The 17092-nt window shown below is 37.8% G+C and overlaps 1 protein-coding gene across 11 annotated transcripts in view; it reads right to left on the bottom strand.

Annotated features, from left to right (window-relative positions):
- The window catches only part of SDCCAG8 (SHH signaling and ciliogenesis regulator SDCCAG8), a 124638-nt gene that overhangs the window by 27908 nt on the left and 79638 nt on the right, over positions 1 to 17092 (bottom strand). The gene's annotated exons all lie outside the window — the stretch shown is intronic.

Genomic DNA, 17092 nt, shown 5'->3' with positions numbered 1-17092 from the left:
AGTGCTGGCTGGCCAAACACCCGGGCTCCCACCTCACGGGGAGCTGCTGCTGTCAGGGAGCGCAGCGCTCCGGCCTGGCCCCAAGGTCCCCAACTCGCTCAGCGGGCCGGAAGGCAGCTCTGCGGAGACTGGAGGGAGAGGCACAGCGTCACTGAAACGCCAGGCAGGGGGAAGGCAACATGGAAGACCCAAGGTGGGGGAGAGAGCAAGGGATACAGAGACAGATGTTGCACTGGGAAGGCTGACAGAAAAGGAATTGCATGCTGAGAAACTAGAGGTCAGAAAACAGAAAAAGCAGGAGGATCTGAGCTGCGTCATCAGCTGACCTTTACGAAGGTCAGCTTTGTCAATACAGGGAACCATTCAGCGTTTTGTTTTAAACGGTTAAAAATACAGTGAATTTGCATGTGAGGTTTGTGAAAACCACAATTATTTAGGAGCACTGAAGGAAAACAGCAAAGCATTTCAGAGAAAATACATTTTAAAAATGAGTCTCTGTAAGAGTATTTTGGGATGTAAATACATTAGTTCAGTTGCTCTCTGTATTTACTGCACCAAGCCTAAAGGCTGAGCTCAATCATTACTGTGAAATAGAGGAATTTTATTCCTGCTTTAAAGGCAAATGTAATTATAGTTATCTTCTGAATAACCATTAAACAGTAAGGAATAACCTCCACAGTAAGGAATACGACTGTAACCAGGCAGTTTGGAGATGAGTATCATCACACCCAGATCACAGCCAGTGGGAAGGGTCAGTTCTGCCTCCCTGGTGACGGTGGCTTAGCTCGTGGGTGAGCACAGCTTCTAGTGTCCCTGCAACGGCAGCATAGGGCTGCTAAAAGCACCGTGGAGAAGGAGCCCACGCCCACCTCCAGCCTGGCTTTCCCATGCCCCAGCTCTGCACATCAGCCAGCGGTCACTGGACCCTGCACCAGCATCCCCCCCAGTAAGACTACTGGCGCTTTCCAGCAGAAGAACGCACTATGCCCAGAACTGTGTGCACACACACACCCTTCTGTTTCTCTCCACAGTATTTTAATTATTGCCAGAAAGTTCAGCAAAACTAAGTCTTTTCTTTGCTACAAGTTTCAATAGAAGTTACTCATCTTCTTGACACATCCTCAGTGTGTGTAAGAAAGGCACAGTTCTCTTCTTCTTAGATTACCTGAAAAGTTCTTGCTTAATTTTGTTAGCTCAGTTATCCTTTCCTTTTATTACTTCCCCATATTGTACTCTTTTGTGCTAAATAACAGCAAACATTCTACGAAACAAGCATTGGAATAGGAAATTCAAAAGTCTTGATACATTTCTGGATGCTGAATGTTCTCACTCACATAAGTAGTTGGGCAATTAAAACTAAGTGCCTCAAATTACTAGTGGTAAATTAAGAGAATAAAGCTGCACCTCTGTATTTAAAAAGACGGGCATGGTTTTTGTTTTCCCAAGTAGAGATAAAGAAGATGAACACATGAGCAAAACGAGGAGCAAGAAATCCACCTACTATTAATCAATTACTTGTCCTTCAGACTCAGTAACTTGTGTTACTGCTGCTTCAGCATAAACAAACTATCATTCATAATTCACTGTTAGGAAACCTTCACAGAGAAATTCACTTTTCTGAATGAAACATGCACTTTTGATAATGTGTACCACTACATTAGTGAACTTGCATGCTAATAGCACAGAGCAATGACTGAATTTCTGAGCGAACCGGGAGGTTCAGCAGATGATCGAGGAGAGCCAGAGGCCCCCACGGGGAGGTCCCCAGTTTGACTCCAGCCTTCCCAAGCAGCGTCTGCAAGGGCTGTCTGGTGCCTATTGGAGAGGCGCTGGTGGTCTCAGCACAGCTCCTAGTGGACAACTGTCCACCTGGCATGTGGCTCAGCGGCTGAGGCTAAGTAATGAACAGGCTGACAAAATGAACCCGTCTCCCTCCTGAGGGAGGCTGCTTTTGGTGAGTGTTGAGAAACATATGCAGGCTTGAGCAGGGGGGCATGGAGGGAGCTCAGGAAAAAGCATGTACTGCTGTAACTAAACTGCAGGTTAAGCTGAAGACTGCTGTTTCCTAAGCTCCAGATAAGGAGCCTTCTGGACAGTAAGGAAAAAAAAAATCAAGAGAAAAAAAGAGCACTAATTGTCATTTTGCTTTTAAATTTTTGAGATTTTAGGCTAAATTAGAACAGCATTCATCTCAGTTTAAGATAATATATTTTCCAGCAAAGATCCTCAGTAGGGAAGATACTTCTGTAGTTAATGGTTTGTTTCTAATGTCTCTGAAACCGTAACTTAAGTATTTATCTATGAATGAGTATTTGGGTTTTTTTCGTGTTATGTCCTTACATAAAAATCATGATGTGGTATCATAATGTACTTAAAGTCTCTTCAAATAAAATAATCCTAATTTTATTGAAACCAACAGTATCGGTGAGATAAAACTGCATTTGCAGGTATACCTAGCGGCATAATTTCGTCGATACACACGGAGGAGTTCAGAATTCTATTGTGTGACAGTGGGGGAACGGCTCAAACCTATTTTTATTACAGATCTAGATACAAAAGCTTTCTTCCTGATCCAGAATAACTCCCATGAGCTGTGATGTGAACTAGGGAGACTCCTGAACTACCAGTACACGCGCGCATGCACACACACAAAAGGGCCCAATCCTGTATTAGGAAAAACAAAAGGAATTTTGCCTTTGATAGGAGCAGGCCCCTTGTTTGCATAAAGAGCAACTTGTCAAACAGAATATGAATGCCAAGCTGGTACATTATAGCCACAAGCATAATAGCCCCAATCTTTTTTTTAACAAAGTACATCCCAGAGAGAGCAGTTTCCCCCCCAGATCTGGGCATCCGCTACAAATTCAATGAATCAGCTCTCAAAGTGTTCACGAAGGATGCAGCAAATTTGCAGAAGGGCACAAGCTTCTCATTTTAAACAGAGGGAAACTGTGTGTTTTCATTATAAAAAATGAGGGTGTGGGAAAACACCTAAACACACAATACCTCTCTATAACATATAAAGTTCAGAGTTTGATCTCCAAGTTTCCAGTACATTAAAAGAAGAACACAGAATAATGATACAAAAATCCTTCACAAAAAACCAACAAGCAAGGATGAAGCAGTACCCGCCTGGGGGCCAATTGCCTCTCCAGCAGCGGTAAGGCTGTTACTAGGCTTGCAGTACCATTTGTTCCATTACACAATCTCCTGAAGCCTTTTACAGAGAGCTAAAACAACTGCCTGTACCAACACGACACATGGCTTTCCATCCCGACTCTTTGCTAATCCAGACGCTCCAACCATCTTTCTTTAAGATGCCATATGGTTGGCAGAAGCCTGTAGATCTAGCAGCACATCTGCTTGTATGTTACTTCTCCCCTCCAACTCCCCCCTCCACACCACAAAAGAGCGAGCAAATAATTATTTAACATGTAACTGGTTAAACTGCATTTAAAGAGGACAGGAATAATTTAGCTCTAGATATTTAAAAAATATATATTGTTGCAGATCATTTGTCTATCAGCGATTTCAAATACAGAGAAACAAAACAAAGAAATGAAAGGCACATGGGTGAAATGATTGCTACATTTGAATTATTTAAATGACTGCCATTTCAGACCTTATGTCCCAAGATTTATTTCCTACGTTACTGTGCCACTGAAGAAGGGACAGAATTTGCTCTCTGCTTTTGTCAGAGGTGAATCAGACAAGCACACTAGGAAACTATAATATACCAAACCATGCTTTGTTAGCAAGCAGAGTGAGTCTGTATGCTAATGACTCTGCATGAATACACTGACACACTGATTTTTTTCATATGATGAGCAAAGATTATTGACACTGTTGAAATCCTGGTTGCACTAGCATGCAGGCATCCAGGTTGTCTTTTCAGAATCTAGACGCTAGTAAGACAGGCTGCAAAAATAGTTTCATTTGTGATGAGTTATCATTTGACCATTGATGACATAATTGACTGTCACAGTAAAGCAAATATACACTATGGAGCCTGAAATTAAAAAAAAAAAAACCCAGAACATAGAAATTGTAAATAAATGCTCCTATAAAACTCTCATCGACCACTCTGTGATGAACAACGATCTCAGTTAACGAAGGACAAGCAGAGATGGAAATGTGTAAGGACAGACGGCACTTTGCAATTCTGTCTGCTGAGAATTTGCAGCACCTTTTGTTCAGAAACACTATTTCCTCATTCAACTTTTCATGCATCAGTGAAATAAGACATCAAAGAGATAAAAGATAACAGCTCTACATCAAATGTTGCTCACATGTATTGTTCATGCAATTATCTGTGCAGAGAAAAGCAGAATGTAGCAAAAGGAGACATGAAGCACACGTGTATGTTCTAGTATTTTTCAGAAAGAATAGAAACTATACATATATTTCCCTCCAAATAGCTTCCCCACATCAACTTTCCATTGTAATGAGCACAAAATATTCTACTAGCTTAATAAAAACAGCTTTTGATATAATATGGTAATGCTGCTTGTTGACTAAATAACACACACATTTTTTCCTTCACCTATTTAAGAGCTAGAGTTCCTAAACAAATGTTGGGGAGACCATGTCTTACCATCAGAAAAAGAAGAGCAGATCAATACTGAGGCTTTGGTTCATACCAGCATTTTTGAGGATGCAAAACTCAGTTTCTAAGCAGATTATTTTATGGTTAGTATTTTCCATCTTTTCAACTCTGTCTCAAGGTTATTTTAAATTTCACAAAAATTACTTTGGATATTTATATCAAGAACAAAACAAAAAAGCCACTCTGTCCTCCCATAATCATCCATAAACCCACTTTTTCTTTTCTTTAAAAAAAAGATGACAGAAGTTCAAAAGATGACAGAAGTTCAAAACACACTTGAATTTAAAAATGTAAAATGTGGCAATGTATTCAATGATGTAGCAATTTAGCCCAGTTTAAACTTGATAGAGGGCTGGATTTACCAGCTATAATAAATAAAGAACTTTACAGAGGGTGTCTGCAGTAACAAAAAATGTTCATAAATAGCTACAGGTTAAGATTTTAGTTAGTTATATGCATACTGTTTGAAATTTACAAATTATGAAGCTACTTAAATGTAAAAAAAAAAAAACCCAAAAACAAAAAACAAAAGCCCGGAAACAACCCAAACCCTCTTGGATGAGTCGCTCTCAAACCTGGTTTGGTTTGGATACATTCCTGCTCATTAGCCAATTGTCATTTCAGCCAATTGTCATGTTAATGCCCAGGCTTAGCCACCTTCCCCAGTCTTCTTAGAGAAGTCTGGGAAATGAGAGAGAGAATTTTTCCCAACCATCTGATTTTACGTGTATTAATTTTCTTCATTTCCCTTCACAGATGGGTGGAGAACTGGAGAGAGATTTTCCTCTCTGCATTTTTCTGAAGCATGCTCAATAAACTGAACAGGCATTTTTAGACCCATTAAGTAATATTTATTCATTAGGTTGCTTTGGATACCAAAGCAATAATTCAGCAGGATTTATGGCTTATGAATTCATCAGTCAAAAACAATTACCTACATTCACATTCAGTATTTCTCAGAACACCAGCTGTGACAGAAGGTCCAAAAGAAGGTGTGCTTGAAGAGTTGTCACGCAGACTCCCATATCCCATTTCAGTCCACTGTCAGCAGTTTTTAGAGGAGCCCTCCCCGTGGTAAAAGCCCATACAGGCATCCTCCATAACATCAGAAACTGAGGCATAGAAATGGAGGAGCTGGCCAACGGAAGTCCTTTGGAGTCTGTGAAACATGCACTGCATTAAGGTTTTCAGAATTTAAATTTACAGTGAGAATTGCTCATAATTACTGTGGTGGGAAGCAAAACATATGGCGCTAGATTTGGGCACAACAGAGAAAGTGGACTTCATATGCTCACGTATCTTTACCTTCTTGTCCCCAAACAGGTCAATGAATGGAAACCACAGGTGAAGTCTTGGCTGAGAGCCAGCGTAACTGCCAACTGTAGAAGTAATATGAAAAACTGTGTGCTTCTTTACTGCTTATAGGCTAACAAAAAATAATATACTTTGGTCTCTTAACAAACAAGGGAAAATTAAGAAGGTGCTGTGTCTGTCAAGAGCTTCTCCCTTGACTGCAGTGTCCTTATGCTGCTTGTTACAGGTGCTCACCCTTCAGGGTTTCCAGTCAAAAGCTCCAAAGAGTTCACTGGATTGCAGTTTGAACCATTTAAGAAAAAGATTGGTCCTAATGAAGAATTCATTAATGTTTCTGAACAAACAGCTATAGCTATAAATGCAAAACAAATGTTTTACTTTTCAAAGCAGAAACAATTTTTAGCCTTATTCAATGCTTGTGGTATTCATATTCTAGGTATATATGAAATGTCTTGATATTAATAAATAATAATTGTAAATCATCGACCTAAGTTTATGGGGCACTTCAGCAACTTGTAGAAATAATACTTTTTTCCCCCCTTTTGGGGAGATAAAGCAAGAGAAATGGGAATTTGAAAGCAATACACCTCTTTGATCTGGAAAGAACTAGATGGGGAAGGAAGGGCATTAGCAGGAGAATTTCTTCCCCCATAACTATATGAATGCACTTACAGCTACGATTATCACAACAGAAACCACAGAACTATTACATTGAAAAATGACCAGATTTCATATTTTCTTTTGGAATTACTGTTTTAGTATCATTTTTAGTTGGTGGTAACTTCATGTATTTAATTTTAAGGTCACAATAAAAAATATATATCTTTCAGAGAAATTAAGTAATCAATAAGGCATCTGAAAGATTTAAGTTAGCAAATTTTCTACAAATTTGGTATTCAAACTATTCCAATGAAATTGGTTTTACTACTATAGCTCTTAGGTATTATCTGATCATATTTGATAATTATGGTGATTCTTCTGAATTGCCTAGGTGCTTAATAAGCTTATATGTATTAAACAATCAGAAGCAACCAGGTTTTTTTTTTTTAAGTAGGAGCCCCACCAGTTTGCATTTTGTTTGTTTGTGTACTCAAAAGCTTGTCATTGAATTGAAAAGAACCTTTATGGGTACAATAACAGAAAACAGACCAACTGCAAAAATACCTAAGAATATTTAATATTTTTAGTTCTGCAGTGCTGAAGTTCCAAATTTACATCAGTGTCACAGCCTTGGAGTTACCCTTACATGGGCTTTTAAACTTTGCCTTCCTTCATCCTACACACTTAGATCATGAAGGTATTCAGCTTCCACAAAGCAGTTTATAACATACAAAATGCATGTGAAGAACAAATCTCCTGGATGTATTATTACTTATTCAATAAGAACATATATTTTATATATGTATATTTCAGTATATACATATATTGTGACTTAAAACCAACCATATGTTGCACGTATTCTTATTTCAACAACTTGGTAGCATTCTGACTTCTGAAATTCTGCTTGCAGTCTGATGTTTCCTCCATCACAGCACTGTTATAATCAAAATTAATAGACCAAAATAGTCTTCTAAAATTAAACTCTGATCTGAAAGGTACATTTGAACATTTGGGGATCTCTCTTCAGATGCTGACAGGGAGACATGTGAGCGGATGTAGAGAGAATCTGGATATATGGTTCACATATGGGCCTAACAAGAGCAATCTCTTCATATAAAGACACTATTTCTCATGCTAAGTCTACCTTGTTTTCTAATGTCATCTGAAAGGAACGTTGGAATCTGGGACAGTTTTCCGCATCAGAGTCTGTTATTTAACTGCCTGATGTCAGAGTTATTGTCTCTTTTCATAGGACCTCTGTACGTTGCTTTGGGCATTTTTCTTCTTTTAAGATGACCAAGGCTACAGCCTCTTGGGAAATTTATCTGCTTATTCTTCTACCTACAGCACCTTGAAATTATTAAGGTACACCAACTGCAAAAGGGTTTTTTTGCAGTATGTTGCACTAGAACTGTAAGATTATCACCGATTCAACAGTTATGAAAGAAAATTGGTATTTGGGATTGCTGAGCACTGAATGTTTTTGAGCATGAGTCCTTCATCTGAGCCTAGATCCAAATATGCAGGTCTCAAGCACAGTGCTACACTGGCTGTCATTTAGGGCATCCTTCTGTACAGCACAGAATCCTGTATGGCAGCATAAGATAAAAGGAATGAGTAGGAAGAAGTGGAAAACAAATCTTGGTTGCTAAGTCAGCCCTGCCATGTGGTAAAAGTTTGTGTGAAGCCACATACCATATGATCTAAAGGCTCATTTTCCTCATAAAGCTATAGTTTAGTTAAGGAAAAAAGAAAAAGAAAAAGAGAGAAAAAAGAAAAAAGCATTCAGTAGACAGGAAATTCAGCTATCAACACGCAGAAGGTAGGAGTTTTACTATCACATGTTGTGGGAAAAATCTATTGCTTTTCCCTGATTCATATATAACCATACCTGAAGCATAAAAATTTTGCTCAGACTGATCTGGAACAAAAGTGCCAACTTTCATTAATGTTTATCACTCAAAGCACACAACCATTTCACGACTCTGCCTTAGAAGACTTCAGAAAAGATTAGTACAGCATTATTTCTACACAGAACACAGACAGCCTTAAAACAACAACAATGCCAGGAACTGTACCACAGTATTGGAAACAGGGAAACACAAAACTTGGAGAAGAACTGCTATAGCAAAAGAAGTAACACTGCAACAAAATGCTTGGAAGTCGCTGATAGCTGCCATAACATAAAACATTTACAGGCTCAGGATATGGTCAGACCCGACCTTTCACAGATTTAAATAATTGACAAAAATCAAACATAGTAGCACCTTTGAAGTGTGCGATCCCAGGCAACAGCATCAACTGAGAAGAAAGTATTGCAGTAAGGAATCAAAGTAGGCTAATACGCAAGATGCTGCCCAACCTTACCTTAACTTAGCGAAAATGCTTAGGCAAGGAGGCTGAAGGCAAAAGTTGCCTCTTCTCTGAGATGCCCGACTATTTTGCAGCTAAGTCAGTAGAGAGTCAAGGGGGCTTAATCTTTTGCGGCTACCGACGAGTCACAGGGAGTTCACAGACAAGGCTTCATTTAGCTCCCCACACCCAAAAGAAATGAAAAGTTCTTACTTCAGTGTCCTGATCACGATTACTGGAAGAAATCTGGAGACATTGCACTTGACAATTACAACCTGTGTACAACCCAGCCCCTTTTGTAGTATATTGTGGGAAGAAAACTAAGACTTAAAATAGACTAACAAAGGGCTTGCTGTACCTAGTTGGGATCTGAACTTTTCCAAGTCGGGAGTCTAGGACTTTTGAGGGTACTCAGCCAGCAACTCAGGCAAAGACTTCCTCAAAGGATAGAGAGGCTTGTTTTTTTTGTTTTTTATTTATTTATTTTTTAAAAAACCAACCACAACAGCTCTCATTTGTGAGCACAGCATTTTGGAAAGAAGGGGGGAAATATTACAAATAGCAAGCAAAGCTTTCAGTTTCTGAGTCTACCATTTCACCCTTGAAATATCCTGGTGGCCTTCATCATCATTTCCAAAACACCACATTATATAAGGAAATGATAGAGTAGGAGGCTTGTCTGCTTCCCATATTCTTAGCTGGCTCAGCTGGAAAGTGAACACAGGTTATTGCCCCAGGACAAGTGAATAATTTAGCTCAAATGCAGTTCTGAATAAAATTACTTGCACCACTGAAAAAAAGGCCCAGCTAGTCAGACTCCTTGTTATAAAAGAAAAGGGTTTGATTTTTTTTCCCTAATAAATATAATAACATTTACAAAGCTAAGCTGACAATGTTACTGCTATATATGTTAGGTATAAGCCTTTACAATAAGACCTCAGGCTTTTCTGTGCTAAGAGTGAACTGCCCTTCAAAAAGCATCAAGTACCCTACTTGTGCTTTACATCTCGAACAGCACTTACATGGGGTATACCCTGTGTACTGACCTGGGTGAAATCTCTGCTCAAGAGTAAAATTTATACTGAAGTAGATGCAAGACAAAAATCCCCGAATTGTACACCGATATTTAGGGGCGGTCTGTTGCATGTGGAACTGGTTTTGATCTTTAGATCATAAACTCCTGGAGGCACAGATCTTCCTTAATTACATGACTACAAAGCACCATGTGTTTCCATTATGCTATTTAAATAATACATTTAATTTGAATTTATATTTGTTTATGTAAACGTTACTGACTGTAATGTTACTCTCCAATATGATGCTGAAATCACTGAAGTATTGGAAAAAATTCCTCCTCAGAAAGACTGTAAAGGAAAGAACACCTACATGTATTATTTGAAGACACAAATAGAAATTCAGTTTATAAGAGAGAATAATTTTTAGTGGGACAGAATTTTTAACAGTGTATTTTCACACAAACAACACTAACATCTCTGGTAACTCTCCTTCTCAATTCCACTTATTCATTGTGTTTAAGGAACACCAAACAAATTCAGAAGTTTCCAGCAAATTAAGTTCCACTGATTATTAAAAGGAAACATATAGTGTGGGAAGGATCGTCTGTTTACCTTGTAACACTACTTTAACAGTAGTTAAGCTTCCTCTGTTAAGGAATTTAACTATCAGGACTCTAATCAGTTCCGCATTTTTACTGAATTAATTTTAACTTTGATTTTGCATGAATAGTCCCAGTCATTTAAGAGCTTCTGTACTTTAGATGGGGCTTGACAAATGAAACAGAGTGGTGCTGACTCCAGCTCCAATTCAGAGAAGAAAAATTCAGAAGAAAGCATTTTAACACAACAGTATAAGGTAAACTTTTCTTTGTATTAACAGCACATGTGCAAAACCTGCACTATTGCTGAATGAAAGGGATTTCTGTTGTTGTTCTGTAGATGACCTGCAAGCACTTAAAATTGTGTGCTACAGTGATTAGCTCTTTGGGGGAATCTAGGCAAAAAGAAGAAAAAAACATTTATGTGCCATATAGATGGAATGTATTGTTCAGTTTATGTCATGTTGCTATTAAAAAAAGTACTTTCAAACAATGGAACTTGCGGGTTATAAATGCTAATTAGAACTCCTAACCACTAATTTATCAATCTAATTATTGCAAGAAAAAGCACAATTGAAAGTGGGAGAGAAGACAGCTAAGATAGAATTACAAGTAATAATATTCTATAAAGATTTTATTGGCTTTTGGTTTTGGCCACATGACTCCCAAGGAACCAAGCACACAAGTAAGTTGCATGAAGAGTTTTGAACACATGGAGGTGATTTTTTTTTCAGATTTTTGCAGCTCTGGAATTATATCTGGAAAAAGCTCAGTAGATCTTTTGAATTTGCTATGCATGAGGATACAGTCCTCTCATATGAACTTACAGAGGCTACGTGAATGGTTCTAGCAGAGGCTAACAATTTCCAATAGATAACAGTGCTATAGTAAATCACTCCTTTTGGAGAGGAAAAGGCTCATTAAGCTTGTTGAGGCACTAAGTTGGTGCATGCATACATTCCCTCAGATGTTCAACATTTTTCTTTTACTGCAAATGATTTGCACAGTTGCAGGCAAAACCAGATGACCAAGCTAATATATGCTATTTTTAAAAAGTGAGCTCAGAGCTTTGTAGAACTCTCAAGAATATCACAATATATTTACTATGAAAGCAATTGTTCCAAGATGGTCCTAGTACCTGGATCTACGCTACAATGTTTGAGTGACCTAATAATTGTTCAGACAAGTCTATACAACTGCTCTTTCAATCAAACCTGATGGGAGGCAGAGGGAGAGATGCTGTTACACATAGCTCTGCATAATATTCAAACTCCTTTCAGTTTCTTAATCTTGATCTTCCTGCAGCAACCAACTTTCTCCAAGGAGTTGACAAGGTAAAATTGGCTATGTTTCTGTTCAGCTACCAGCTTTCAGCATAAGCTTTCATGCACTGAAAGTCTTCAAACTGTAGTAGGGCTTTTACGATCCTAAATTTAGGTGTTGTTCATCTGAATGTGTTCCACAAAGAGGCTACCACGCATACTATTATGGTAGGGTCCTGGAAGAATTTGGCTTCCTTTAAGAAATGGTGGAGCCTGTTTTCATTTAGATTGAAATATGGGAACACTAGTTCTGGTGCAGGAGCTGTGTAACCAGCTCCTGGATTAGTTACAGGAGAACTAAATACTGATGTTCAGTCTCCCAGTTTAAGTCATCCTTATCTGTACTCATATTTCTGAGCAAAACTGTAAATAGTATTTCATAATCTTTGAATATATTTCAATGCAGTGTCTAATATTCCTGTAAACATAAAGGAGTAATGCAGTCTTAGATCTTGCCATAGAGTATTGATTTTATATACATTTACAAGAAATCCATTGTGTAAGCTTTTCATGTAGCAGTACCTTTCTGAATAATATTATGAAAGGCTTTGTTTCTTTTGATACAGCTTGAAAACAATCCTGTAAATACTGAAGAAGCTAATGATCTAACATCCTTTCTCTTCCCCTTCTCTACCTAATAGAAAACACTGAAAACAGTATTTCACTATTAGTCAATTACAAAAAGTGGTTTTTGCAAAAGGAACCTTTTGCTTGTAACATTTACATTAATTTTATACTGACATCATTTCATTGTTCACTAACATTACCTTACTTATCTTTTTCTTTTATTTCAAGGAGAGCATCTTCTAGATTAGGTCAAATATGGCTTTGCTCATCTTTATCTTCCCTAACATAATATAGAGTTTGGAAGCACTAGCCTACAGTTTAAGAATCAGCTTTGGGAAATATGGGGAAGTCTCTCAAAAACACATCAGGGTTAACCACGGAAAAACTTCCAAGATTCTCCTACAAAAGATTCATAAGCATGCACCAACCATATAGATACAGTGCTGATGAAATATAGTGTTTCTCTGAGATGGACAGGTGGTACACAACAACACAGTGAAAGGAAAATATATCCAAGATATAGCAGTCCAAACTCTTCTCTTCCTAGAGGTGCCATAGGATTTTTAACACTTAGGCAAAATAGACAACTTTCGTTAACGGTTTTGTCTGAAAGATTCTCAAATATTATATATTGGACAGTACTCAATTTATTCAAATCACAAAGGTGAATTACAGAGTAGACCCTACTAGGATTGCGATATTGTGTTCCAGAAAGTCTGGGAATTTCAAACACAAGCCTTTGATCACTAACTACCCACTCCAATTAAGAATAACAGACTCAATGAAAAAGACTGTATCAAGCTTTAATATATGTTTTTCCATGCCAACTAAAACTGCAGGCACTGAAGATGAACCCTGAAGATAAGCCTGGTCAGTCTTCCTCACAGTGATCATTATGGTGTCTTTCCATTTTCAGAGACAGAGAGACACATACAGAAATCTCAGTTTTAACTACCACACTGGTAGTTATATACTGCTTATAAAAGGAGCAAAGAACTGCAGCTTGGCAGGTATCTCACAGGGCACTATCACAAATAATAACTACCTGCTACAATTAACCTTTTTGGCATGAAGTTTGTGCTTCTTTATGCTATACTCTAATTCAGGGGATTCTACTTTTCTTATTTGCTCTGAAACCAATTGCTCTGAATCCAGCAATGTCAAGAGGTCAATAATTACATTGCTCAGAACATACTCTGAAAGTAAGAGTGACCCTATAACATATCTTCATTTTTCCCCTTTGATCATCCTTTTATTTGACTGTATTTCAGTAAATTATCCATGTAGTTTTTATTTTGACAGCTCTCTTTACAGCAGTAAAACAAAATGTGTGCATTGCAAATGGCAAAGATTCAAATTTCAGCTATGTTTATCCAAAATAGCACTGAACTGCTTCTGTACTTATGCTATACTGCCTACAGCCTTACGGAAGGGGAGACAGATGGGATGAATTTAGCAGGGAAACAGCTGTGGCTTGAAGAAGAGACAAGCAAAAGTTTTGCTATCAGGCTTCATTATGTATCAAGGTACCAGTAAAATGTGTATCCGTAAGGCAGCCAAAAAAGTGTTTTTCATTTGACTAGTGATAATTACCTTTTCTCAACAGCTGACAATGTTCTAAGCAGCATTAAATAGGTATAATAATTAAGCAATAAGATAAGACAGGCAGTGCCTTGCTGGGGATTATTGCTCGCCTCGGGTGTGTCGTGAGGCACAAGGCTGAAGGGTGAGTGACTTCAGCCACCCGAGAAATGCAATAATCCCCCAGAAATGCACTGCCTGGAGTGTTTTATTGCTATTAAAAATGGAAATTTAAAAAGGACAGAATGTTAGACACATTTCCTGTGGATTTTATTGACATGGGTTAACATTACAGAGAGCCAGTGAAGAGATTCCATTTGTGCCCAGCCTTTGAAAGCCACTTCCCTTGGACACATGCCTCAGTTCAGCTTATTTGTGCATTTTATTCCTAAAACTGATTTAGGAAGCACAAGTATTTGCATCGTCTAATACATGTGCAATATGGCACAGCAGATTACAAGAGCTGTCATGATGGTAAAAGTTAAAGTCACACTGCTTTTAGGGTCACATGTTTCCAAATATTTACTGTGTACAACTATCCATGGTTGGTGTTAACTTACAGGTGAGCTTTTTTAATTCTGAAACTATTAAAAAAAAAAAAAGCAGCCATTTGACTGATCCAACTAGGAAATAAAAACAAACAAACAAAGCTGTTTTCAACTATGGGTAATTCACATAGCTAAAACTAAGGCTAAATCCCTGCTAGCGTGGGGAACTGTAGCACTCAGAAGACTTACACCACTTTACATAAGGAGAGGGAAGACTACTGTAATTTCAGCCATGCCACCAAGACAGCCTTTTGAAACTGGAGGCCTGGAACTACTTGGCAACCTTAACTCGAAGCAAATCAGAATTCTGAAGATCCTTCAGGATCAAGTCCTCAATAATCAGATGTCACATCTGGGGCAAGAGTGTATTTACATATGTGTAACTAAGGGCAAAATCTGGCTCTCCAAAGTTAAACAGGACATGTTTAACAAAAAAGAAAAAAAAATCATTTCCCCTTCCTCCCCCCTCACATAGGAATTTACTATTCACAAAGAACAAGTTAAACACAGAATAATCTTATTACTCTTTTCTATTCCTTTCATACTTCCCATTATCACTGCTTCATTTCAGAACCAAACTGAGAAGCTTTGAGCACATGTAACACTGCCTGGAGGACACTAGAAATGTAGATGCTAAGCAGCTCCCACCATAATGTCCTTATAGCCATTTTTATAATCTCTCTTTCAGTACAACTTCTGTGATCAGCAGTTGAAGGATAACGCATTTATGCTAGCATCTCTAAAGACTAGCACAATATCTGTTACTATTAGGCTACCACCAGTTTGCACTATCACAAGGCACAATCAACTCTTAAAACTACATTTATATTTAAATTTTTAGGATGGCACTTTTTTTAGAGTGCACTCAAAAATGGATAATGAATATGACTAGAACTACAGAAAAGAATATGAGTTAAACAAGAAAGACAAAAAATAAACAAAAGAAGATTCCATCAGTGTTTTAAGTGAACACAGTGCAAAAATAAGTCTTCAGTCTTATAATCCAAAAACAACAGCATTTCCGATTAAATTGAATAGAAAACAAAAATCAACATTAAGGCTAAGGATTTTTTTGTTGTTTGTTTTTAAATATATCATTAGTTATGGAATTTATTGGCACAAGACACATCAAGGCTAAATACTCAAAGACTTAAAAGCAGGTTAGACTTTGATATGGAAAATGAGAGCCTCCACAGTTATATTAATTTCCATAGGAGCAGGGCTCAACCCTGGAGATGCAATCAAAATACTGAAGTTATCAGGAGAAAGCCACCTTCCAATAGCCTTGCAAAAATCTACTCACCTATTATACTAAGAACATAAATCGTCATTATTTTTGGTCTCCTTCTCTTACAACAATAACCTTGGAAGTAGGCAGGTGCACAGATTTTGTTATGGAGCTGGTAAATTTTCATGACACACTTTCTAGGCTGTTTAAATGTTATTCATCTGTCTCCATTTTAAATTCTCCATTATACGAAAAAGGAGGATTTTAAATAGCCTTAGTCTAACAATCTCAGAACGCTATACACAGATCAGAATCAGAAGCAAACCTGCTCCTGCTTAAAGCAGTTTGCCAAATGGGTTAATAGTCAGATTTTACTAGTATTGTGAGTTCACTTAAGACCCAACAGAAAGATCCCAATTATTGTTAAATAGCCAAATTAGATATTTGCTGCTGAACTACTGCATAGTGTTAGTCTCAGAATGGATATTTGTAAACATATTATGTTCTTAAATATCACAGGGATATCACAAAAATACAGTGCAGAAAATTAAACTTAAACAATGCAGATGCAACACAATATGGAAGAAATAAAAGTAAGGTGACTATAATAGTCAAAGATTTCAACAACTTAATTTTTACATGGTCTAAAGCATCAAGACTTGCTAAAGGTTGCTAAACAGTATGTAATTCTAGGAGGAACATGGTAGGACAGTTCTCCAGAGCTCTAGGTAAAAACCTTTATTCTGTAACTCTGGACACATTTTAGCGGATGCCTTAAATGAATTGTGACATGTTTTTGATGCGGTTCCTTACCATTAAACAATTTTGTTTCTTTGAACCTGCCAGCAAAGGAGTACTTTGATCCAGCTTGCTCATTTCTTCTTTCACCTCTCTGGGGAAGGGGGTCACAGGGGTGGGGAAGAGCAGTCCATGACTACCACCTGCTTGTTTTAGGGCAAAGTGAAAGCAAAGTGGTTGAAGAAGGAGATAAAGTGGTTAAGGGGTAATTGGTTGATTAACACTGAAGGATCATGCATCATCACCTGAAGTAACTTCCAACCAAAATTAAAACAGTAGTGAGTTTGTGCAAATGTAGGAAAATTAAATGGAGTTTGACTGGAAAGTCATAAGTGCATGTCTGTCCTATGATGCAAGTTTGTTCCAGCATCAATGGGATGATCTACATGGGAGCAAACATTTCTAGATCTTGCTATATCAAAGAAGAGTCTGGACGGGGCTGCAAAGGCCATCACCTTTATCCACCTCCATTTTAGAGAAAAGAATCAAGAAGTCTTCATTAATGCTAAATTAATGTTTAACTTTGAAAACAAACAACTGTATTGTCAAAGAAAGGTAACA

The sequence above is a fragment of the Dromaius novaehollandiae genome, chromosome 3 (assembly GCF_036370855.1).
Source record: "Dromaius novaehollandiae isolate bDroNov1 chromosome 3, bDroNov1.hap1, whole genome shotgun sequence".
Lineage (NCBI taxonomy): Eukaryota > Metazoa > Chordata > Aves > Casuariiformes > Dromaiidae > Dromaius > Dromaius novaehollandiae.
Note: the sequence above shows the minus strand (reverse complement) of the source record. Positions and strands in the feature narration are given on the sequence as shown.